The sequence below is a fragment of the Colletes latitarsis genome, chromosome 7 (genome assembly GCF_051014445.1).
Source record: "Colletes latitarsis isolate SP2378_abdomen chromosome 7, iyColLati1, whole genome shotgun sequence".
In the NCBI taxonomy this organism is placed as follows: Eukaryota; Metazoa; Arthropoda; class Insecta; order Hymenoptera; family Colletidae; genus Colletes; species Colletes latitarsis.
In genome coordinates this window covers 13,288,501-13,314,447 of record NC_135140.1, presented here as the reverse complement: position 1 = coordinate 13,314,447, position 25,947 = coordinate 13,288,501, and the positions used below count along the sequence as shown (strand labels likewise).

The window sequence follows — 25,947 nt, the reverse complement described above, 5'->3', positions numbered from 1 at the left end:
TTTCCTAGAGGGTACCTGTCGAAAATTGTCTTTTATTGGAGTAGTCGAAGATCGTGGAGCTTTGTTCGAGGTGATCGCCCATTCCGTAGTCAAACACCCTGTAAATCGGGCAGCATCGAGTGGAGTCGACCGCGTAACTTCCGTTCTTTCATTGCCTCCCGCGTAACTAAACTCGCCAAGTATCCTGTTTTACGAGGTGCCGTCATAGAGAAATACGCAGCCGTCGATAGCGACGGAGCTTTGTTCCGGCCGACGATGCTCTTCGGTGGCGGAAAACCCGCGGAAAAAGGCATCGACGATATTCACAGCGCCTGTCATCCGATAACGTTTACGATGGATTTTCCGCGCTTTTTTTTCTCTGTTTCGACCGCTGTGAAGCACAGCTCTCTGATCCGCTTATCCGGAATTACCAATTTATAATCCGGATTAACGTATTTCGGAACTACAGAAAGGTTGAAGGGGAGGGGGGAGGGGCGCAGGATTGCGCAAAATTGTACATTACTTCGGTATTGTAAAAGAACCGGCGGAACACGCGACAGAGGGAGAAAAATATAAATGCTCGTTTATTATTCGTTCCGTGCCCCTCGGTGGCTCTTTTATTTCTCGTCGATACGCGGTGACGTACTGCGTGTCCGCGAGAAGTTGGCTAGCGAGACGACACGAGGGAGGGTGGAGTGTCATTTGCTGCACCTATCACCACCCTCGTTAAAGGAAACAAATTTGAATAGGGCACATAAATTTTATCGAGGTTAAGGAAGTACGTACTTAGACAAATTTTAAGTTACGTAGTTTAGAATTATCTAAAGTTACGCTACATAGCAATAGGATCTCCATATTCACGAGAGATACGTTTCAGTTCTATTCATAGCTGACACTTTGACTGCTACATATATGGATGACAGGGCTCTTCGCTATGGAACTAAAACAATTAATTCTCAAATTGCAATGTCAAAGGAAGTAAATTTAAATAGGACGAATTTTAATATACGAAAATAAGCCTTAAAACGAATTTCAAGTTATACAGTTTATATAACTTCTGGCCTGACAGTCAATGTTTTAATATTCGGAGCCTACGCCAATGTCGTTCTATACGGTTCCATCCTATTTTTCGTTCCCGTCCAATAAACTCGTAGTTGCGATCGACCCAGCCAATAACGACGCTGCGCGCGAGGATTGACGGCCAATCAGCGCGCGTGGCCAACAAGTGATCCCTGCGGAGTAGCAGGTTGAAATTTTCGAGAGTTTCGGCCGGGAAACGGCACCGCGTTTCGTGCATCCATTCGCAGGAAAAGTGGAAGAGGGCAAACAGGCGGAAGTGACGGCGGCGGTGGCGGGCCATGTAAAACGTCATGGAACAATCGTGCATCGCGCGCATTCTAGTAACTTATGAATAAACATTTCTTGGCGCCACCCAGTGGAAAATTACTCTCGGAAATGTCCCTATCCTACCGGCCGTATTCTTTTCCTCCTCCCGTCTCTGTTCCCTTCTTTCGTGTTCCTCCCCCCCCCGGTTCGCTCTCTCGAGGACGAAAATTTCGCTCTTTGATGGAATTCAAAGGTGGCGCGCGCGCCACGAAAACGAAACGCATCAGCGAATCGAATACGCGGTTAAGCGATAAAATAATTCACCGAATCCAACGTTACGCCGCTATGTTTATAAATTATAAATCAAGTTCGTTTTATGTAGACTATTAGCTCCGGCATCGAGGATCGTTTCCGCGATTAATGTTGACACGAGTTTGGTCCCGTTTGATAATTAGTTGATGGTCACGCGTTGATACATAATACATACCGCGTAGTACGGTACGCGCCCCATGGTAAAAGTGAATTTGTCTCGCGCCGGTATCGATGCACTTTGCTGTTGATTTATTAAACAGACTTGGCTAGTTATTTTCGCCTCGGATTCGGTATAATAATAACAACGCGTTCGATGCGAATCTACGTTTTCCAAACACCTCCGTTATTAAATCAAAATGCGGTCCGAACGTCGCAATAAGCCGCGCTCCGGGCGAAAATTAAAAAAAGAGAGAAAAAAAAAAAAGGGACCGCGCTCAATCGAACTATCCGTGGGTTACCTGTGTATACGTCACTCTTTCAAAGTAAATTACGCGCGATTCAATTAACCATTCCTCCGCCGGGCTTGAATATTATTTACCGCGCGAACAATTCGTTTAACTTCTGCTTTCGGTTTAGCGTTGCGCGATAATGCATATTCCGTGGAGGGCTCGTTCGACGATGTAACGCCTCGCACGCACTTGGACTCATTGTCGCGATCAATTATCGTCCGCCTGAATCTCGACTGCTCGGATTCATTGTCGCGGAACAACGGACGATCGGTATGTGACACAACGTCGATTTTGATGAAACTTTGCACAATTGCTTATTGGAACAACCTAAGAACTTTTTTTTATGCATTTGGTCGGCGCTGGTTCTCTGTACTTTAACCCAATTGCAACGACGCTTTCTGGACCGAGAGCGTTAACAACTGGCCGAGCAAACGGTCGAACTTACTTATTTTTCCATTTATTATATTATGGTTAATTCAACACATTTCTACGTTCGGGTTTCATCGTTTGGATCGTTGTCTTGAATATGGAAATGTTGTATTTTGATCAGAAGCGCCTGCTTTGCGCTTTGCCATTCTAATAAGGACTGAATAAAATATCTGAGCATCGCCGAGCACACGAGCAAACGATACTGCATTTGCGTATGGATGGTAATAAGCCACGTGAAAAAGTATAACGCGTGACGTACTAGTGAAAATAACCAGTAACGCTGTAACGTGCCAATCAAAAATTTTCCCATTTCAGTTTTCTAAAATGGGCTACGTGGATTTACATTTCTGTGCAATTGTTATTCGTGAAACCCGTGTTCGGGAGTAGTTATCGTGAAAATAAATCGGTTTTAAAATTTGTATCGATCATTATGTACGTTCGATACAATTTGATTTCAAAAATAATCCACGATATAATTAACGACATAAACAAGTTTATTTTCTATTGCTATTTTCAAAAGCTTTTCAAATATAGGAGACAAAGGATGGTTCCATTCAGGATACGATCTTGCGTACAACATGCTCGCCTACGCTGCGTTTTTATTACATTCATCGTAATTAGGATCGTATCTGCTTTCTCGGCGTTTGTGAATTCCGCTTTCTTTACTATGACAAGTAATTGGAATCCTCTTTGAAGTAATACTTTGTACAGGAATAATGTACGTCATTTTACATACTCTCTAGTTTGTTGATAAGCACGCGCAATTACCTCGACGCTATACGCCATTAGCTGGACTATTATTCCTCGAAGACTTCGTAAAATAAAAATTTTATTCATTAATATCATGCAATATACATTCGAGTACTAGGTTATATTTAAGGTGATAAAATTATGTAGTTCACACGGTATATCTTTAAACATCAAATACAAATTGTTTAAATAAATTATAAAGGAATTAAAATTTTACTTTAAAAGGTTCAACAAACTAAAATAAACTTTAATTAAAATATAAATATATATTTGTTTAAATTTTATTTATACGTATATAGGCCTTCGAAAACGGTATAACATTTATTTAAACCTGTCTTTATATCTTTCAATATTTACAAGTAATAAGCATAGAAATAAAATGGTCAAGTCGAATGAAAAAGGTGTTTTTTAAATTAATGTAGACAAGTAGGAAGGTCCATTAATTACTTGTGCAAAGTTTTATCAAAATAACCGATCATTCTTTCCGAGGGAGCTTGAACCAGGGTTAGGACTACTCAAATAATTTATTTTTCGTATATTTCAGAAATATATGAACGCAACGAATAGAATTCGAACATCTAAATACTTAAATACTATTATTGAAATATTACTATTCGATTGTCACTGTTTCAATATGACTCTATTCGAATGTTGCTAATTCAGTATTATTATTTAAATAAGAAAGGATGTATTCATACATTTGCATTGTACATTCAGGATAAAAATAAGTAGAAAAAGAAGAATAAAATTTTGTCGTTTGAGGCCTTATTTTCGAGAAAATCAACTCGAGCAGCAGTACAAGTAGAAATATCAATGAATGGTCAGACGCAGAAAGGAAACCTCGAACGAAAACATTGTTATTCTTTTTTCTGTTAACTTATTTTGATATGTAAATTAAAAAAAGACATTCTGAGGACATTTTGAACAAAGTACATGTCTCCAAAATTAATAGTTTAATATCTTTTTTATTTTTTATTTTGAGGTATTTGCTTGATATATACAACGTAATTATAAAACGGAGAAACCGATTTACACGAAACAGTTTCAGTTTCTCAGAGAACACCTTGAAAACATTTTTCTGAAATTTTTATGAATATCGGTGCTGCAGTTTCTGAGATAATAAGGTGTAAAGGAGCGAAAAGCTAAACTAACAACTTGTACAAGAAAACACCATCCACGGAGGCGAAGCTGCGGGCTAAGGCTAATAACACGTATAATTTTACTGTTTTCGTGAAAGTAAATATTTGTAATAAAAATATATGTTAGTTCAAAGACGTAACTGCACTCTTTTAACAAAGAAATACAGACTTTTGTCGTATCCGACGTAGGATAAAATATTTTCAGTATATATGTAAATACGCGGCGTAAACTCTCATTAATTTTCACATCGACGATTTTAAAGTAGGATTTTAATATCACAGTTTTTCCTAAACTAACTTTCGAACGCGTTTCATTCGTGAATCCATGTTTAAATTAGAATTATAAAATTTTCACTTCTCGCAAGTAACAAATATATAGCTTCATTGACGTCCATTCAGTCGACTGTAGAATTGTATATACGTACATTAAAAAAATTTTTAAACTTTTCTCCATTGAAGTACTTTTATATAGGTCGAAAAGTAAAAATTTGTTAATTCTAATTTAAACATGAATTTACGAATAAAACACATACGAAAGTTTACGAAAAAGTGTGGTATTAAAATCAGATTTTAAAAATCACCGAAACATTAAAATCGTCGATATGAGAATTAAAGTTAACTTTAACTTTCGGAGACACAAGTACTACAAAAATTACTGAAATTTAAGCTTTATCGTAAAGCTTGAGATTGAAAGTTGCACTTAAGATACGTATCAAAATATTGTTTAAACAATTATCTTCGATTCGACTCTGACATTAAGTCTCCCTTATCAATGATGGCCAAGCAACGCACTTAATCGAAAGTAAAATGGCGCCGTTCGCGAATTGTCAACGATCAAAGGGACCGTAGTCGGACTCGTAACGGTTCCGATAACGTTGTTTCGAGCACTCGCGTTTTATTGCGCGATAAATTCACAGTAATCGAGCACGTAGACGCGAAAAACGGACACGAAAGCGGCAAAGATTCGAGTCCCTCCGAGAACGTTCCCTTTCGACCCCTGGGCTCTTTCGTCTTTAATGGCCTTGATCACGAAACGAGTTAAAAATCAAGACTCGCTCGAGCACGGAATCGTTTCTTCCGCGGAGGAGACTCGGGGACGGAAGCTTCCGAGGCGAAAGGATTATAAAAGTCGGGCGTGTCGTTATAGCCCCGACAGAGTCCATTTAATTGGCAGAATACCCTCTAATTGAATCGACAACTAGTAACCGGAGAGCCGCGTCGTCTTTCCCGTGGTGCCAATTACGGCTCCGAAATCGTAATTGCGGCTTTTTGCGGGGGGGCGCCCGGTGTTATCGCCGTCTTCGTGAGCCCTCGCGACGATCGCGACGCGAGGAATGAAAACACGAACGGCGTCCGACGGCGTAAATAATCGGCGCGAGAGAAATCCACTGTTCCCTCTCGTTTCGAGACGGGGTGGTGATTCAAAGAAAAGCTGATTTCGTGGAGTGCCCAGAGACCAAAGGGAAACGGGGACAGCGTACCGGTAACGAACCTTCTTCCACGGTCGGTACTTAGAAACGCCGCGTCTCGACATCGAGACGAAGGATGAGGAAAGGAAGGAACAGGACCACCGTAGCGGGGGTGGATCCAGAGGGAGGGGATATCCGCCCGTCAAAGGCGACTGTAAGGAAATTTTCGCGGAAAGGAAAAATCTGTAACTCGACGGGAGTAGCGCTGGGAATCCAATTGTCAATGGCAAAGGAACCGCGCTGTGCCACCCTGGGCGAGCCAGACCGGGACGGAACGAACAAAAGAGTGGTTGAAAACCGGCCAGAAGCGGATTCGACGAGGGCGCATCTTCGAGCTTTTGCCGCGCATTGGTTTGCGACCCAAGGTTTACGACGATGGAAAGTGATGGAAATATCGAATGTTTCTTTTTTAACCCCTTTGCAAGGACAGAGTGGGGTAGATTGGTACAAAGGAGTTTCGAAATTTTACATGCTAACTTTAGAACTACCGAACTGGTCAACATGACCCATAGTTTCTGGTAAAAATTGTTACAAATTTAGTTGACTGGACTTTTGCAAATTTATATTTATTTCCATTGCGGTATACATTCCTTCGAATATGTATCGTTTTAATTTCTTCGATGTGAATAAACACTCCATAATTGTTGGTAGTTCTAGTGTTAAAATATCAGTTTGAAATGAAAATGATTAATGTATATTTAATCATTTCTATATATATATAGTGTACATTTAATCTTTCAAGTGCATTGAATTATCTGAGTATGATTCACCCAAACTGTGCTGTTTTAGAACATATCACGCAGTCACCCTTAAAAGAGGAAGACACGAATGGGACAAACGCCATCTTGAATGAAACTTGGCTTAAAATTCAGAATGTGATGAATTGGAAACGCATCCTAGAATATTAGCCGTATATGAACAACCATTTTTATAAATCTAGAAACAGCAATTGTTTGAAACCTTTATCTCATATAATGTAACAATCTCCAGTTGAAACTGCGTTAAAATAAAATAAAAAAAAGAACTTGTGAATTTTATTTGTACCATTAGAAACCTTGTCACTTTATAAGGGAAATTATTAATATTTATCCCGAATTAATTATGAGAGCGAACTCACCGTAGAGTACCGATATTCGCGCAAAGAAATCGAGCGTTTCTTTCGAAAAATTCGTGCCACAGGTTGAGTGTGCTCTGCAATCGTCCGGACCGTTTCGCAGTAACGTACACTTTTTTCCCTTCCATCTTGTCGTGCCTCTTGACGAGCTTCGAAACGCACCGGGAACGACGATACCCGGGCGCCGCGCGTCGCAATCCAAACACGACGAAAATCCCTTCGAAACGGGTGAATGGCGTACTCGTACGAGAGAATTCCGATCGCGGGGCCCGCGTATGTAAATTTTTATTACGACATCGCGTACCGCTGGCAGAAAGGAAATGGGATATTTTGCGACGACGTTGAATCGGGCAAGTATTAACTCCGCCTCTGGCTCCGAATCTTCTTCCGGGCGCCAGGGGTCTCCTCGCGTACGAACTACCGAACTATGCGGAAGTCGCAGTTTCGTATCGCTTCGGTTTCGGTTACGCGAATCGAATATTAAATGTGTACCTAGCGAAATAGCGCCGAAACGGGCACCGTCGCCCCTGTTTCCCGTATTATACTCATTTACCTGTCGTCGATATCGTATTCGTACGCCATAACAGCGATTCGCTATAAATTACTAAAATTTATTTCCCACGAATCGAACCGTTGCTTTCCAAACTTGTACGGGACCATTTCTTCGTGCACTCGGGATATATGCGAAGGTTTGTATACGAATAAATTAAAAACAAAACTTGCCAACGATGGTGGCCATCATTGGGCGGTGTGCACTCTGGGACGGGTGAATTGTTGATTTTAATGTAATATTTATATTACTTCTATCTTTCTTGGTAATATTAATATTAAAAAAAAGCTACTTGGTAAATAGAAGTAACATAGTGTAATGAGCAACGTTGGCCGCGACCAGACTAGGATGGGTGACCACTCTTTTGATGAAACATCACTTGTTCATTTGTTATACTGTTCGTATTTAAACAAAAAACTACTTTGTGAATAGAAATAACACACAGTATAATAAACAAAAAAAGAATTCTTAAGAAACACAAAGTTTCACTGGATTTACCCAGTGTACGAATGCAGTCGATAATCATTATTATAGCGTATGAATACTAATGGAGTCCCCAGGAGTATTCTGGCATACACTTTCTTGCGCGTCGACTGGTTCACGCGTTGGCGAACAACCGGCACGCTGATCGAATCTCTGGTTTCCATTCTCATATCGCGGAACGAACCAAGTCGACCCAACGTTACCGATCGGTCGGAATTTCGACCCCGTGAGCCAACGAGAGCTCGATTATCGCGAGAACTAGTCGACGATAATCGTTCCGGTAGTCGGTCTTGTTTCGTGCACGACGGGTATTTTTCTTGCGGCCCCCGGAATATTTCCATCGGAATAAAGCCCTGGAAAGGTACCGGAGAACGAAAACGCAGTAGCCCGATAGAAAACAGCCGTAACGCGTTAACGGATGCTTTTAATCCAGTTCGGATGGGTATATCCGAGCTCTTGTAACTCTGCCCATGCACGAATGTACGCGCGATTCCAAACACGGTCGCTCTCTGCACCGACCGACGCACGGACGGGAACATACACGTGTAAACGATTTCGCCCCCGCAAACAGACGAACTCGAATCTCCAGGCCCCTTTCGTCGTTCTCTGGCTTTCCGTTCATTTGGCTTTCCGTTTGCCAATAGACGGAGATCGATACGCGGCCAAACGATCCTGCGATACAACATTAATCGGATCGGTACCGGGAGCTCCTCTTTCACCCCTCGGTGCAGTCGAAAGCGAAAACATCCGAAAGACGTGTAATTAGAACCCGTCTCCGCGGTCGTGCGCCCCCCGCAAACAGCCGTGCCAATTTTCACCGATAACCGGCCACTACAATAACGCGATCTTCGACGTCGGAATAGGGATTAATGGCAATACGATAACCGGGGTAATGTCGTTTTATTAAATTTCCTGGCGCAATTAAGCATAATTGTGTCGATCATTAAAGTTTCAACGGACGGGGCAAGTTGAACGGTGGAATGAAAATTGAAACGATTAAAATCTGTTCTTAAAGGTCGACGTTCGAAAGTTTACCGTTTAAATAACGCGCCAATTACTCTCTATTTTATTCTGTAACTCATCGTACAACGTATGTAGAATATAATTGAACAATAATTATTTCACTTTTATAAACGATAATATATTCTCTTATGTAATCTTTATCTCGTTCTTTCCCGCGAACAAACGAATAAAAATGATGTAAATTTATTAAAAAATCAAGTCGGGTTAGGCGCGCGTAGACCGCGAAGCATTAACGAGGCTTCTTTCGCGTCGTTCGTTGTTTCGGGTTGGTACATTTTACGAGCAGCAGCGTAGAAAGCGATAATGTCGAGCGCTATCGGAAAATATCGAGTCGAACTTGGCAACAATTCTGGCCGAACGAGTAAATGCGAAAATCGATGGTCGCAACAATTTTTAGCGTATTATTTTTGCATGCCCGACAATGGATTCAATGGTTTTCGTCTCTGTTATCGCTTCATTCGATTAAAACAATATTTCAAACTTTTCAACGAACGACTCCAAATATTTTAATGGCAATTTTAGCCAGAATGTAACCAACGGTCGCCGCAATTATAAAATCATACGTTGAATCCGAAAATACCGGGTTTCCCGGCGCGCTGGGTCTCGTTGAATCAACGAGAGCGCACGAAATTAACAACAACCCATACGCGAAAACGTAACGTTCGCAGAAGAGTCCGGGAAAATACGGGGAGGAAAATAGAAGAGGAAGAAGAAGAAAAAATGAAAAACGCAGCGCATGAAAGCGCGTAAAATGGCAACCGTTCGCACAAGATTTCTCTCCCGTTTACGCGTTTCCTTCCGCCGTGAAAGGACAAAACACACAAGTGGAAGTAAAGGGAAGTGGATGATACTGAAATGGAAGCTCGTTCTACGCGTTACTCCCCGTTTCCTTTCTACTTACGCCGCTTTTTATCTCTACGCCCGCGCCTCCCCCTCCTTTTCTCTTTTCACCTGTCCCTTTTCTTGCGCCTCTTTCCATGCCTCGTCTCCATCTCGTTCTCTCGTCTCGACGTGTCACCCGTAACAAGACCCGACAACAATACTCTTCTCTTTCCTTTGTTCCGAAATTCTTTGCTCGGTCGAGGCTTTGTGTACGCGTCATCTGTATTAATTAAAAGTTTTTGAAGGCTCCTCGTATCCACTGTTGGAGCCTCGAAACTACAGACAACGACGAGTGGGTGTACGAGTCGCGTCGCCGCGACTCGGTCCGCTTCCTCGTCTTTCCCGTCGCAAACGACGCGGTCGTTCGTCCTGTATTTTCTTCAGCGCGCCCATAACCTCGGTATTTCCCATCGAGTCGCCTCGAGAACGTCAACGCAGCGTCTGCATTTGATTCTCCTCGCGGCCGTCCCTCTGCCCGCTCGAACCGAGTCGAGAAAGTCGACGGAAACTCGAACGGGAATCGAGGAAACGGAGAAAGATCGACGGCGTAGATATTTCGACCGGAAACCGTTCGAACCAGGACGAAGAAAGTATCGAGAAACCCAGAAATAGCCGAATTGGAAGCAATTGTATGCCCTTTTATCGCGTAGACAGTATTCCCGCGTTTAATGCACGGAGGCGTCCCTCGTTACATGCACGAATTCTATCCGCACTACTAGGGGTATCTTTCTTGTCGATATTGGTGAAACAATACTGAGGAAAAAGGAAAACTTCGTTCTTTTCAATTTTTTTTAACGTATTCGTGACGTTTTCTTTATTTAAACGACATCAAACTCGACATAATTCGAATGATATTTACGTACGTAATAAATTACAAATACAAGTTCTTAATTTTCGAAATAATATTAAATAGAGCTACGTATATATTATAATATTTTTTTCAGGAATTTATTTAGTTTATTATACAGGGTCTTCGGCCACCCCTGGGAAAAATTTTAATAGAGGATTCTAGAGGCCAAAATAAGATGAAAATCAAGAATACCAAATTGTTGATGGAGGCCTCGTTAAAAAGTTATTAACAATTAAATTAAAAAATTTCAAATCGTTCTGGAAAAATTATTATCAGATGCGGGGGTCAAATACAATCATTTTTGGTGAATAGACATTTCCTCGAAATCCTGCGCATTTTCGAAAAAAAAATTCGAGAAGGTGAGAAATTTTTCGACAAAATTAAAAAATTTCAAATCGTTCTAAAAAAATTATTTTCGGTTGCGGGGGTCAAGTACAATCATTTTTGGTCATTACATATACCCTCGAAATCCTACCCAGTTTCGAGAAAAAAATTCATTACCGAAAATTTCATGTCTGACCATAGCGTCGATATGTTTCACTGAAATTTCATGCGTATCTTTAAAACGTCATAACTTCTGAACGGATTGGACGATTTTAATGTTTAAAAAAACAAACTACGCGTATTTTGATAGGCAATATGTACAAATCGCAAAAATATTCGAAAAGTTGGTCCTTGACCCCGCAAAATAAGAAAAACCCCATAAAAATGACCAAATATTCAAACAGCCATAACTCCTACAATTGTGAATATATTTTAATGAAACTTTTTTCTGAAGTAGAGCTCATGGGTACCTACAAAAAAGTATTAAACAACTTTTCTGTAGGGCGTCAAACAAAATTATTAAAAATTAAAAACGAATTTTTAAGAAAAATCGACAGGTGGTAAGTGTCTAAATTTATCGGCGAAAAAAAAAAATTTCGAATCGTTCTAAAAAAATTATTTCTAGGTTCTGGGGTCAAATACAACCATTTTTGGTGAATAGTCATACCCCCGAAATCTTGAGCATTTTCGAAAAAAAAATTCAGTGCGGTCGGAACTTTGAACGTTAATAACTGTTTAACGAAGCCTTCATCAACAAATTGGTATTCTTGATTTTCGTCTTATTTTGGTTTCTAGAATCCCCCATTAAGATTTTTCCCAGGGGTGGCCGAACACCCTGTATACTTTATTATATGCATCCTCTACAGCCATAAAGCTGACTCTTATCATTTGACTGTCGTGAGATTGACTGGCAGTGTAGAATTCGTTTCTGCGTTACGATAAATGTGAACGAAAACAAGAAAGTCCTTAATTTTGACACTGAATCGTATTACGTTGTACCCTTTCGCTACATATGATTCTTTGGTCCCGAGGAACGTGCATTTAACACGGGAAGTATTGCAGGGAAAAAGAAAGAACAGCCCCAGGGTTAAGGGGAACGTGGTAGCACGTGTAAAGAGACTGTGGACAGTGTCGAGTAATGATTGGTTAGTCGCAGGCCTTACGCCTGGTGTCCACGTCAGAGTTTCGCCCTCGAGAAGTCGGTATCGAGAATAAAAGCTCTTTCACACGAGCAAGCGGAAGAGTTTGCTTCCACCTCTATGCTGGCAATTGCCTTGTCACTTGTAAAATCGTCTTCCTCGTATCTATGGGAAAGAACCCTTAATACTGTGTCCGGAAAGAATCTTACTCGTGATAGCGTTTCTCGAGAGCAAAAGTCCTTGATGAACACTGGACATTACGAAGGCTGAGTAAAGCTAATAATACAAATTTAAAAACCAGCAGTGTCGTCCATGTCCCTAATTTTTATTTGAGGATTTTTCAAGCAAAAAAGAAAATTACTTTTTAAATTTAACATAATATAATAATATATAATGGAATATTAAACTACACGATTAAAAATAATAAGTTTTCTCTTTTGCCTGAAAAATCCTCAAATAAAAAAGTACGGTCACGGCTGATCCTGCTGGTTTTTAAAACAAATCTTCTGTTTGGAAATTAGAAAAATAGAGTTTCTCCATGTTCGGACACAGAACGCTTGAAAACATCGACAAAATGCGTGAAACCAGGGGAGGGATGAAATTTTTACCAATAACAATAATTTCTGGAACGAAATTTTTCGTTCTTCTCGTCGAACACATTTTTCCCATACATTTCCATCCGTTTGAACGCGAGCAAAAACAGTCCTAGCACTTCGTGCTTTTACTCCGTTTTATTTATGCATTTCGTTGTTACGTACTTTTTGCCGACGAGTCTGACCATTACTCGCTATTTCTACTTACACTTATGTTCGAGCGAAACATTCGTACTTTGTACCTATTTTAATTGTTTTAAACACACATAGAATTTCTCAAAAAACTAGGGCATCGTTTCTGGGTATTATCGTATTATTTTCACTTTTATACGAAATATGAAATTACGAACATCAAAGAAGAGTCTCCTTTTACTCACATATGTCCTCGATCGCATTGTTTCCTCGATAATTCGACCAATAAGATTACCAAAAACTGTACGCTGAGAATGTCTATTCGTATTTCGGCGCGATTACCAATTTCCGATCATCCCGATCGCCTGATGCCTCTTATTTCCTCTCGATGGCCGCTCGAAACGCCTCGTATTAAAGCTTTACCGAATTCCGTGCGTCCTCGTTTCAGCGTGTTTGGTCAAAGGATAACCGGTGGACATAGCTGGCGGATGGCAGCGATCAACGATACGGAATAAACTATTCACGCCGTAAACAATAAGCGACGCGCGTGTACGCGCCGAACGGTCATTAATCTATCAAACACGCGCGTAACGTCGCTTCGTGGCGCGCCGCGCTTCACGGGTTAAGACAAATTTGATCGGTCGAGAGCGTGTCGGGTGTCCTGTTCCATTCAGCGAAAAAGAGAGCGCGGAAAAGCGGGCGGCCCCTTGTTCACGGAGCATAATTAAAATCTACTTTCTTGAACGGTTCCCTCCGGCGGACGGAAATCAAAGAAAGAGAACGGGCAGGGCTCGTTTCCCCGGGGTTCTTTCGTTGTCGCGTCTTAATCGGCGCAACATCCGACCAACATCAGCGTCGAGAGAGGAAGCTGAACATTGTTAGGCAGATTATTCTAAACCCTGAACTCCCGGTTGCGGGAACAACGCGCGGACAATTTGTCGGGACGTAACGCGGCCGGAAGAGGAAAAGCCAGACAGAGAGGACGAGAAGAGACTTCCGGGTGGAAGGAAAAGTCCTCTTTGCAGCCGTACGAAACGTCACTGTATACGATTCAACCGGCCATCAGGGCTTTTTCGAGCTCTTTCCGAAAAATGTTTCCACCTCCGCCTCTCTGTCCATCCCTCTTTCTCGTTTACTCTGGTTTTCCCGTTTTATTTCTGCTCGTTCCATCTCCGTCCCAGCCCGCATCCCTTGTCAGCCGATCCCAGGCGAAAACTCTAATGGAATTGTTCCATCGAACGATATCCCGCGCCAATTCTGCATTTTTCATCGAACATTGACCATTTGGATTACCGTGAAACTCTTCCCGGGCGAAATCCGTCAGAGATTGACGGGAAAACAATTTGATGGGATTCGTTCTTGAGTCTAGTTAGCCGTCGAAATAGTCGATGAAACTCCCCCCTCTCCCCCGGCGTTGCCTAAAAGAACAATTACAATTGCGACGTCGGTTTCGCTTTTGTCGTTGGAAAAAAAAAAAAAAGAAAAACGACGTAAAACGCAAAGGAGACTGGCAGGGATAATGCTCGACGCAAAGTGGGCTGGCATTGGCCCCGCACGAAAGAATAACGGAAGATCCCATTATGCGGCATCAACGGCGTAGTCGTTAACCGGGAATAACAGCGAAGAGAAACCTTCCGCAATTAAATTCTTATACTGGCGACGAGACACGCTCGAGGAAAGTATTGTTATCGGGAGGAGCGAATTATAACTGTAAGATTTCCAAAGCCCTTCTTGCTGCTCGACCGAGTAATTATGCCGTTTCACGTATTTACCGCTACTTCAGCGCCCGGACAAACCGAAAGGATGGAGGAAGTGGCAGAAACGTGAAATACTCTTTATTTTTCAACCCAGAGTCTCCCAGAATGGTCAAGATTAAAAAATTTAGAGAATTTGTGGACATTACAGAACCTCTGAATTTTTTGCTTCTTCTAAATCGATGTAGGACTGAACATGAGATGTTAAACAATATCGTAATTGATAAAAGGCGTTACAAAATATTTCTAAAATACTTTCAGAACATTTACAAGGAAATATACGAGAGTTACACTTTTCAGCGTTCATAGCGGTTTTGTCATTTGTTATAACCTGACTTTTCGATCTAAAAATCTGAAGAAATTCCACAACGTCGATGTACGAAATGTCTCTAAATTCTTTTACATTTTTGCACTCGATATGACAAAAAAAAAACCGTGGAGAGTAAAACTTGGCATAAAATGTTTTCATTCGATGAACAATTTGGTGCACGATACCGTCGATTCTGCTCTCCAGGTTCGCGTTGATGAGTCCACAATTCGATAAAAAGTGACGAGAGAATCGCGACGAGAGTCAATGCGCGATATTTCGCCGATCGTGGGCTTTTGTTAAGTTTTCTCGATTCAGCGACTAACCATGCACCCGCCACTCCGCGGCCTCGCTTAACCCATATGGTCGATGATCTGGGATTTAAGTGCCGTTTCGTGTACATCGGCTGAGATATCGTACGAGGAGCCACGCTCCTCTATCCCCCGCTCTCTTGCATCTCTCTCGACCCCGACGTTTTCCATGAAAAACGAATTAAAGTCGAGTGGAAAACCGTTTCGTACACTCTTCGCGCGATTTCAATCGGCACAACAGATATTAACCGTTCGCTCGACAAAGATACGGCATTTCTGAACCTGTTTTCATCCCGCGGCGTATTCAGGGCTCGTTTACGCCCGCGTTGCAACGATAAGCACATTCATCCGTTTAGCTTGCGGTGAAAAGCATCCGATTCTGCTGGGCCGGTTCCCTTTTCTGGCCACCCACGCGCGCACACGCTCGCGCCAAGCAAAACAGTCGATTACGCCCACGTCTGTTGATTTCGTTTTCAATCGATGTGCACAAGCACCCGTGGGGAGAGGGTGGAGGGGGAGATGGGTTGAAAAAAACACATCGAAGAACCGAAAGAAAATCGTCGCCCCTCGGTGCATTTACCGCGAGGCTCCCCCGGGACGCCATCTTGGCGACAAACAGAATGAAAAAATTGAAAACGAGATCGAGGGTACGTCCAATAAAAACGAGCCGAGTAATCGAGTCCCATTGAAGGTAACTTTACCGAAGAAACGACGCCAGTTTACTATTCGTGTCATCCTTTTTACGGGGGCTCGTGGTATATTTCCCTGCTGCAGCGTGAAAGGTCTCCGGTTTAGAACCGTAAATCACAAAAGATTTCGCTCCTCTCCTCGGTTAAACTCGCTCTGGTTATTTCAGTTATGCCGACACGACGAGATGGAATTAAACATCAATTTATGCAAACAAAGGCAACGATAACGTTTCGTACCGAAAACTTTTGCCTCCTCCGCCCCAGCCCCACCCACCCTCGTGACCGAATTACACGAATTTCCGCGGAATCTTGAAGCTCGTTAGGTATAAACGGGATCGGGAGCAGGAAACCGGATCCTGAAAGGAGCGACGTTTCTCCTTTCGCGGACAGCAAACAAATTATAAAGCGATACGGGCGAAAAGATTGCGATAAATTCCAGAAGCTTTATTAATTGCTCGACGAAAGGGGGAGGGGGGAGAGAGAGAGAAAAAAAGAAAAGTACACGTCGCGGGGCGAGCACGATCGCGTGAATTTAAGAGACTAACGCTCCGGAGCCTCTGTCGGCGGTATGATAAAGATGGGAAAAGGAAGAACCGGAGCCAGGGAAGAAAGAAAGATGAGAAGAGGACGGAGTACAAGCGACTGTAACTTGGAGACTTTCTGAGTCGTGCCGGTGGTCTTAAAGAATTCATGAAAGCTAAATCATTTCCTTCGGCCGCCCGGTCATGCTGGAAGCGCCGAGGTTTTCTTAATGTTGCGATATTTTACGAGGAAACTCTTTAAATCTAATATATTACCGACAGTAATTAAATATAAGTTACATCGAGACAGAGGGTGCACGGTTAAGTATTGCCCGGCGTAGAGCAAAGGCAGCGTCGTGAAAACGGTACCGGATCGGTCAACACTTACTCGAGCATCGAGGTAAAAAGTTTTGACAGGTTCGCGAACGAGACGCGCCGTCATCGTCGGCCAATACTTTCGGGGCTCCTAGAATCTGCAAAAATTTTCTCCGACCCTGTTTTGTCCCCCTCTCTCCCCCTCTTCGTACCCCTCTGTCCTCCGTATCGCCTCGAGACAACCCTAGATAACAAAGGGCAATATTTTGCGAGCGTGTTCGCAAATCGTTATCGACCTGTGCTCGATCGGTTAACGAACTGCCAACAATTACAAAAAACCCTTTCGACTTCGCCTGCGTTATTTCACGCTTCACTGGACTCTATCCCCCCGAGTTGGGAGGGATAGAAATGTGGTCAACTTACGAATCACGTCTGTTTCAGTCCTGTATAATTCGGATCCAGATTTTGTTCTAATTTCGCATATACATTCTCGAAACTTTCACGTGGCTCACAATCTTACTTTGAAAACTTAGAAGACGCGTGTATTTTATTTATCAACGATGTAGATTGCAAAAGTTGGCATACTTTCGTGAGCTACTGTATCTGTTAGTCTCTTCTGAAAAGCCGACACGTCGGCCCGGAAGTTAGGTGTGCCACTTGCCGCCTAGCTGGGATTTATGTGTGTCACGGCTGCCTGTTGCTCGGTGGGCAACGCGTACGTATTAGGATCGGCCCGGCGACACGTAATCGTAAACAATAGTTTCCGAACAGCATCGAAAAGTTTTAATTTACTATTGTTTCGTCTTATATGGGTCGTAACTTTGGCCCCGAAAGATGGAAAATTTCGCGCTCTGCTTCCGCCCGAGAAGAGAGTTTTATGTTCAGCCTCCGGACACAAAGAACCGGCTCAGAAATGCAATAATCGTAACAAAAAGTTTCTCTTCCCTCGTACCTCCTTTCCTTATAATTGCAATTTGTTATGAAAGCATTTAGGACATTTTATTTCAATTTATTCACATTCATCATATACTATTATATTTCTATCTTATATCTTTCTAGAATTAACATATGATCTTTAAATGCCAGTTGACGAGATCTTTTCCATTTCACTGGCTCTACGGGGGATCCCTCAAATCGCTAAGGAATAGATATGTTCAACTCAGGAATTACTCTATTTACTAATGCGCCATAAACTCCCAGGCGTCTGACCTATAACGTCCCATTCTACTGAACGCTAGAAACCGACCAGATTGAAATCAGCTCTGTTCACGGCGACGCAACCGCCTTTTTCCAAAACATTTACGCCGGTTTGGCGAGATGAAACGAGGAAAATTACTTTGGTCCCCGGCCGTCAAGGGTGAAAAGTTTTTAATATCTGAACGTGATTTAAGATCTGCGGTTAATTAAATGGAAGCAAAGTGTCTGCGCGAAGGTAGAAAAAGCCGTTCGCGGAACGGTAACTTAGATTTTATAACTTTCTTAACGAAACGTTCGTTTTTAGTGCCCGCTCGCAGGGGTTCCAGGGTTCTTTGCTTCCATCCCCTTGGCCCCTGCGCAAGGTAAAACGATGAGAACGCACCTGTCGCCGCGAACGGATTCTGAACGGTTCGCACAATGGAAAATGGAAAAAAAAGGAGGCGAAAGATGAAAAGAGCGCGAAGCAGGGGGTAGGAAAAGAACGAACGAGGATGGAAAACGAGAAAGATAAATCACGCGCTCATAGCTACGATCAATCCCAGCGTCTAGCACGGACCGCCTTTCGTATCTAAGCCGTAACTTAAAGTCTGGAAGGGGGAACATGATTCTTCAGAATCTCGATCTTCGAAGGTTATACGATCCTTTTTTGATTGCTGACGGGTAGACCCAGGTCGCTTTATATTGGACGAATCAGAGTTTCCGCGATCAAAATTTCCATCCTCTGGCAAGATTATCTTCCAGTACTTGTCAATCGGCTCTTGGCCCTCGTCTCCCCTCTCTTTTTATTATTTTCCCGCCGTACGTTCGTTTATATTCCGTCGTTCCCGGCATATCCCCCAGTAATACAGCTAACTATAGAGCGACGCGTTTCCCACAGATGAAAACTGAAACGCTGGCTTTGCGGCCTCATCTATTCTCGTTTGCGTTTACCGCGCCATAAATTTCCCTGGAAACTGATCGATCGAACGAGAAAATCAAAATGAAACGTACACGATAAAACAAGCGTTCCCTTTCGGTTACACGAGATTTTAACGCGTCATTTAATTATCGTTTGATTTATTTCCCGCCGGATGGGGAGAGGGGAAGAAAATTCATCGTCGCGCCCCTACGACGACGACGAACCGTAATTTCCATAAAGTCTCGTCGGTGTGTTCTTGCGGAATCGTTGCTCGACCGACGTGTTCCCTCTTTCCGTCCTCCCCCGATACGTACACAGTATATGGATATCGAAATGGATCGTGGCACTGGCATTAATTCGCGCGCATGAGGCACCGGCCGTGGAGTGGTATCTAAACATGCTAATCTCTAGAAGCGTCTATCCCGATTTAGCGTACTCCGACTACGCCCCGTGCCTTACCGTAACCGCAAAGTCCGCCAGAGAAGAAACTTCCCATAGGATGCGCAAATTGCCACTTTCGAATCGAACCCGTCCAACTACTAAGGCAACAGCGAAGGGCTTTTCGTCTTGAACTTTCTATGTACTCGTCCGGAGTAATCTCAAGAATCACCAGAACCTATTTATCGTACGATTCAACCCGGAAATGGTACATCAAAACAAGAAACGCAAGCGGTTTGTCCAAACTACCGCAAATTCTCACCTTGGACCTCTTACATTTAATTTATTAGCGTAGCTACAATTATTGTGCAAAAAGGACATGATACAATCTTCGTTTCATCAGAAAAAAAATATGTCTTTCGGTGCTTACACGAACTGTTCGACTTCGATTTCAATGTAATTTTGCAGGATGATAGTAGAGTTTTGGTGTACGTAAATTATTAGGTCTATATACTCGACACTTTTTAAGATATAAATAATTCAAGTGGAACAATTATAAGCTAGCTCTGTATAACCCCATCGACTATTCGCATAATGCCTCGTAAAATTTAATGTTGATTCGGTTCGTAAGTTTGTGTGTATATAATGCAATAGATTGTTTATTAACTGTCTGTTGGTAGTCTACACCAGGCGCTTGATCGTGCATGTTGCACAGCCATTCTATGTCCCAACTTGCGAGAAAACAAACTTTATTTAACGTACGGTCCTAATAGAGTATAAAGTTATTGCCCGCGTAACTCTTAGAAGCTCGTTGCTTCTAGATTATAATCCCGAAGAGCTAGTTGCTCTTAATATGCCAAGAGACGAGAAGGTCTTGACTCGTCGGGAATCTAGAGGTGTTCTACCGGCTCGCGCAGAAAATTTCCTTAAAGAAAACTATGGCCCCTGATGCCACAATCTTTCCAGGTAGTCCTAAGATGGGAGCATTGATCAAGCCAATCACCAGAAAATTCACCTCGACGGGACGGTTTTCTGAATATTGCAACGTTCCCGTCTACCCTGCAACATGATGTATCCAGGTAAATCATGCAACAGCGTGGCAGGAACGACGCCGGGTCACCGTCTTTCGGAAAACTTATCTCGCGAAAGGAAAAAAAAGTTAGTCTTGAGTTTCTTTACAGTCAAATGGCCTTCGAATGTAATCCTCGCTGTAGAAACATTTTTTAAAGAAAAATAGCTAAGAATCCTAAACATCTGCTTTTATGAAATTTACATATTGGATGGATTAAAAAGAAATTTTGACAGGTACTTTTTTCATCCCCTATAAGCCATACCTCGAGAACAATTCAATCAAGGAACAAATTGTCTAAATAAAAATTGCGTATTTTATTAGGAAAAATTTTATATATTTTGTAAAATTTCATTGTTCGTTTCAACCTCGACACGAATCGAGCAGAACCCCGCGAAAGGGTTTGATTGCGTGGAATACAACGGTAATTAGCAGAGTGGTGCAACTATTTACGCACGGTCGTAGATAAAATCTCTTTAACGTCGTTGAGAATCGCGGCATGCATTAATTTTCCATCGACGAAACGGTTCGCGACCCACGGGGAAACTTTCCAAGAGGGTTCGAGCTTCTCGCTGCTCGTTGTCCCGACTCACAGTCGTTATTAACGCTATTTCACTTCCAATTAGTCCTTTGGAATATCGACAAGAAACGTTTCCAAGGGTCTCCGCGCACAAAGAAACGATTCAAAGTCGAGGACCGGAGGACGGCCATCTATACAAATTTATTTTACCCGTATTATTCAAAGGATGTTGATCGATACTCTCGATCATAGTTGCTTCTATAAAAGACGTCGCAGGGAACAGGTGAACGGTTTCGTGGAACGGAAACAAAAGGGCAAAATACACGTACGGTGACAGTGGACACGGGACGAGTCGAGGAACCTCGTATAATTTTGTTTGTTTATGAGCGAGCCGTTACTCGATTTTTCACCCCTAATGGACGCGCGCCAACTGACAAACGGCCCCGCCTGTTCTTTTTTTTCCCCCGACTCGTCCACCCCGTGCAGGGCCAAGGGAACCAACGCCGCCAGCTTATTCCGGCTCGCTTAGTTAACGCCCGGGCTCGCAAATTTTTTAACGAAACACACGCCCGGCGCAATTTACAAAGACACTGCGACAAGCTACGGGGGCATCTTTCAGCGTTTGCAACCGGAATTCCTCGAAATAATTGAACGGAGCCCGAGCAGGTAGCGGCGTTTCGGAACGCGAAGATTATCGCGTAGCGAAAGAATACACCCCCTCCAACGGCAGGAAGTTACGGAAGGGCGGAAAAATACGGGCGTAGGAACGAGTCGAAGAACCGCTCGCGAAAGTTTAATTTCGCGAAGCGGTATCGGCTGTGTAGCGGCGTATAACGCCCGGTGTTTAAGCTGCGTCGTTGCATCCAACACTAAATCATAAGATATTAGAGGGTGTACCCAACCCTTCGTATCTCAGACAGCGGCCCCTCGCGCGAATCCTTCGCACCTTCCTGACCTAACCCCGGAGGGTGGAACCAATTTTTCTCTCGACTGTCGCGCCGAGTTACGAAGAAATGAAGCTAGCTACCCTGCTCTCTGCTACCCTCTGTCTGCCAGCCAGCTGCGTCTTCTTTTTCTCCTTCGCGTTCGCGTTTCCACCCCCTACGCCCCCCTCTTTCTCTCTCTCTCTCTCTGTTTCGTAGCTGTCTTCGAGTCGGCGGCACACGTTGGATACGTCGACGGTTTTCTCTCGCCTGGCAATCGTTTGCGCAAGACGGTCCCTTGTTTCGACGGCCGAGCAACCAACCCCGCCGTCGTCCCCGTTACGCGTGTCTATCCTCGCCAAGCTTTTTCTCCGCCCTTATATACACACGGAACATCGTTTCTCCTCGTACGGACGCCGCTCGGAGCCCGGCGACTTTCCCGCGTCGCAGGAAAGCTTCGATAAAATTGAAAAGCTAATGCCTACGATCGAGAGAAGCCTCTCGAACCGGATGCAGCCGGACGGGGAGGGGGAATCCGGGCTCGATCGATTCGAATTCGTCGACTTTTTCCCTTTGGCCGACGCGCGCCAAGAAGCGTAACGTCGAATAAAAGGTGGAGCGGCAATCCGAGAAACGTCGGGAAACGTACGTAAAACGGACGAATGTAGCGATTACATGTACAGGAGGCACTTAAACGAGAGATAAAAATAATGGAGCTCCTTCGATCGCGTTCGCGAGACACCGGGCGCGATAAGGAGGACCCGTAGCGGAGACATTTTATATTAGGCGGACGCGAAAGTTTTGGTCTTCTTTCAAAAACTATATATTCAAAGTTAAATTCACTTTCTCGCTTTTTAAAATTTAAATGGTTTAAAAGAACCATTATATTGCAGAAAATATTTTTTTCAAAGTTTACGAGGTTATCGATATTTTTCTGCGCGTAATTTGAAGGCCGAAAGCACGTGTTTGAAGAAATTTCGAACGTGGGAATCGATGGGGAAACGACGGAAACGAAACGGTGTAAACGATAAACTCCGTGATAGGGGCGGCCGTTAGGATCGCGACGCATTAACGTGTGGGAATCAACGTCGTTTCGGAATAACCAGAATCTCGGGTGCTATCGGGTCATCGCGAGGATCGTACCCGGTTCACGACGTTCACGGAGGATCGTCGAGCGTATAGGAATAGATGCTGAAACTGCGGGAGGTGTAAAGCTCCGTTCGTACAAGGGAAGCGTTGAGCGTTTCGTCGTTTCGCAGTCTCGTCCATTGTGGCCACGGTATTAAATTAAACGCTGAAGAAACTACTTAATGCGCGTTCCATATGCAGATTCACGTCTCCGCGCTGGCTTCCACGGTCTCATAACCGAGGCAATATAGCCTCTTTGTATCCATTTTATGATGCCTGTTGCCATAAAGTCTTACCACCTCGAAAATTTAAGTGTACGAAAGCCACTCGAAGCCTCTTCTCCGTCCCTAACTCCCCGCAACGTTTTCTTCGGTTAAAATTAAACGATAACTCCTTCGCTCGATCCCGCCTCGTCAAAAGATTCCACTTTACCCTACCGAAATAATTACAACTACCGTTGGTAATGGACGAGATTCTCCCAAGATCTGCTTATGGAGTTTGATAGTCGACGAAGCGCCTAATCGAATCGATCTCGAGCAAAGTCGTGAGCGTACGAGGAGAGCTAGCTTTTATATATTTATTTTATGAGAACGTCACCCGGGGACGCGATAAATATAAGCAGTTGCAAATATTAGCATCGCCAATTGCAAGGTAATTATTGGATTTACAGTGTGTCTCGCGAACTCTGTCCGTTTAAATACTTGATTATTTCAACCAATGATTCTTTTTGTTAATACAAAGAATCCCTATAGGATCTTCTGCAACATTTCCTATTACTAAACAGTATCGAATCTCCGACATCATTCGTCCAAGTTCGCACAAACGTGTCACCAAGTGTGGACATCTTTAGAAACCGTAAAATCGATTCATAATCGTAGTTGTTATATGCCTGGCCTCGTTTACACGCCACATAATGCAAAAATCTGTGCTGTATTCTCTCTAGGAGCTGTTTCTGTTCCAAATAACGCGGTGAATCAAACCACTGATCCATATTCAAGGCGTGGCAGTACCAGAACAAAATACAAGCGTCCTAAGAGCAAAGGGAGTTTTAAAGTCAGCTGCAGACCGACCTAGAAATCCGAAGACTTTTTTAGCCTGACTGAGAATACATTTAATAATGGTTAGAGAAGCTGGCCGAAGAGTCAAATAATATCGCAAATACAATTAAAAAAAAAAAATAATAGTTATACCGTGGAAAAATCTCACGACATAGCGTTTGTTGATGTTCAAAAATTAAATTAAAAATGTTTAAGTTATCGACAAACAACGGGTATTATATTTCAATAAAGGCGAAGAATAATGGTCACAAATCGAACAGAATTATAGTCATTTCCCCAGAAAACTCGAGTTCTCACAAATGAATAAATCTTTTTAACGATAGGATTAATTGTAACGAAAGGAAGTTGGCTAGCTTCGGAATAGGAAAACGCGAGAATTTATACACGGTATTATATTTGACAACATGAATGATCAACATAAATAAATTAGTTTAAAGTACGAATGAATTTAAGAAGAAACACGGCGACAGCGCGCGAATCCGCTGCAGTGTCAGCAGTTTTTCTGTTAATTAATTTCTTGGACGAGAAGATAAAACACGTACGTAACAAATAAAAGAAAAATAGAAACGGTAAAAATTATATCTCGCGTTCTAACATACCCAAGATACATTTTATACGCGTTTCATATACCGATGCTTTTATTAATGCAATAATTTAACGAAATTTGAAGTAATTCTTACTATTTTATTTCAACTAGCCAACTGTTTAAAATCAGCAACTAAAGAATAACGAGTAAAATTATTGCAAATATTATGAATAAAATCATATTGCTCGTCGCGAATAACTTTGACGTCGGGAGGTGTTAGTTTTAAAGTGACAATTTTCTCGAATAACTGGAATAAAACGTTTAGTAATGAGATAGGTCTATATAACTTCAGTTGAATTCACCTGACTTGAATATAAGCGTAATTACGCTTGACCTCCAACGGCGGGAAAAGTTGCCAGTGCTTAAAGATTTCTTAAAAGTAAGACAACGAGAACGCGATAAAACATAATTGCGCTTCTCGAAGAACAAAGGGGAGATATTATCGTCGCCTGGTCCCTTATTCCCATCCAGAGAGTTAATTTCCAGAAGAATTTCACTTATACTAACGATGCTGATGTCAACTGGATCGTAAACATATTTAATAAGAATCGTGTCGTTATCTAAACGCAGGCGATTTCTAAACCGGTGCAAACCGTGATGTCTTTATAATTCACGGAAGCTGGAATCAGAGCATGTACTGCTAACAAAAGACCACAAAGGCTTGACATTCTTATTAATTAGCTCCTTTGTTCGGTTGATATAACTGTCATAACAAAGCTTATATAGCGACTTACATCCAGCAAGACAAGAAAATTGGAGATAATTTTCGTCATATATTCGGGTTAGAGTCTTTATTGTTGACGAGTAATCGTTGGTTTTATAAATTTTGTCGCATTAACTGAATAACATTTGCTTGAACCATTTCTTTCTATTCTGCATAGTTAACGAGCAAAAGAGGGTCAAAATTTAAGAAAACGAAAGAAAATTTGTATTTTTTTTTACTTTGTCCGAATATGGTCGTGTTTGGACTCATTTTTATCGTGAGAACCTCATCCGTTTGTTGGTACTATTTTAATGCCAACGTCATGGAAAACAAAAATCTCTAACTATCGGCAAATGTTTATTGTATACAGTTTCTCGGTTTTACAATATGCCTCGCGCGTAATAATACAATAGAACAGCGGGCGTTGCAACAACTCGGGGAGAGAAGGTTTCAATAAGCCGGGGAATACTGCAACACCACTGTTTGGAAAACAATTACACGCACAGAACATTCCGGGGAATTCCGAAGTAGCAGAGCTACGATCGAATATTCATCGTACGAGCATGGAACGTGTTCTGAACGTATGTGTACGCACGATGTAGGACGGAGCAACAAATGCGCGCGTTTTTGTTCGAGCTTGCCTGCAG

General features: G+C 42.5%; 1 protein-coding gene across 12 annotated transcripts in view; it reads right to left on the bottom strand.

The window, feature by feature from the left end:
* Lar (tyrosine-protein phosphatase Lar) overlaps positions 1-25,947 on the bottom strand; it is a 509,997-nt gene that overhangs the window by 320,539 nt on the left and 163,511 nt on the right. The gene's annotated exons all lie outside the window — the stretch shown is intronic.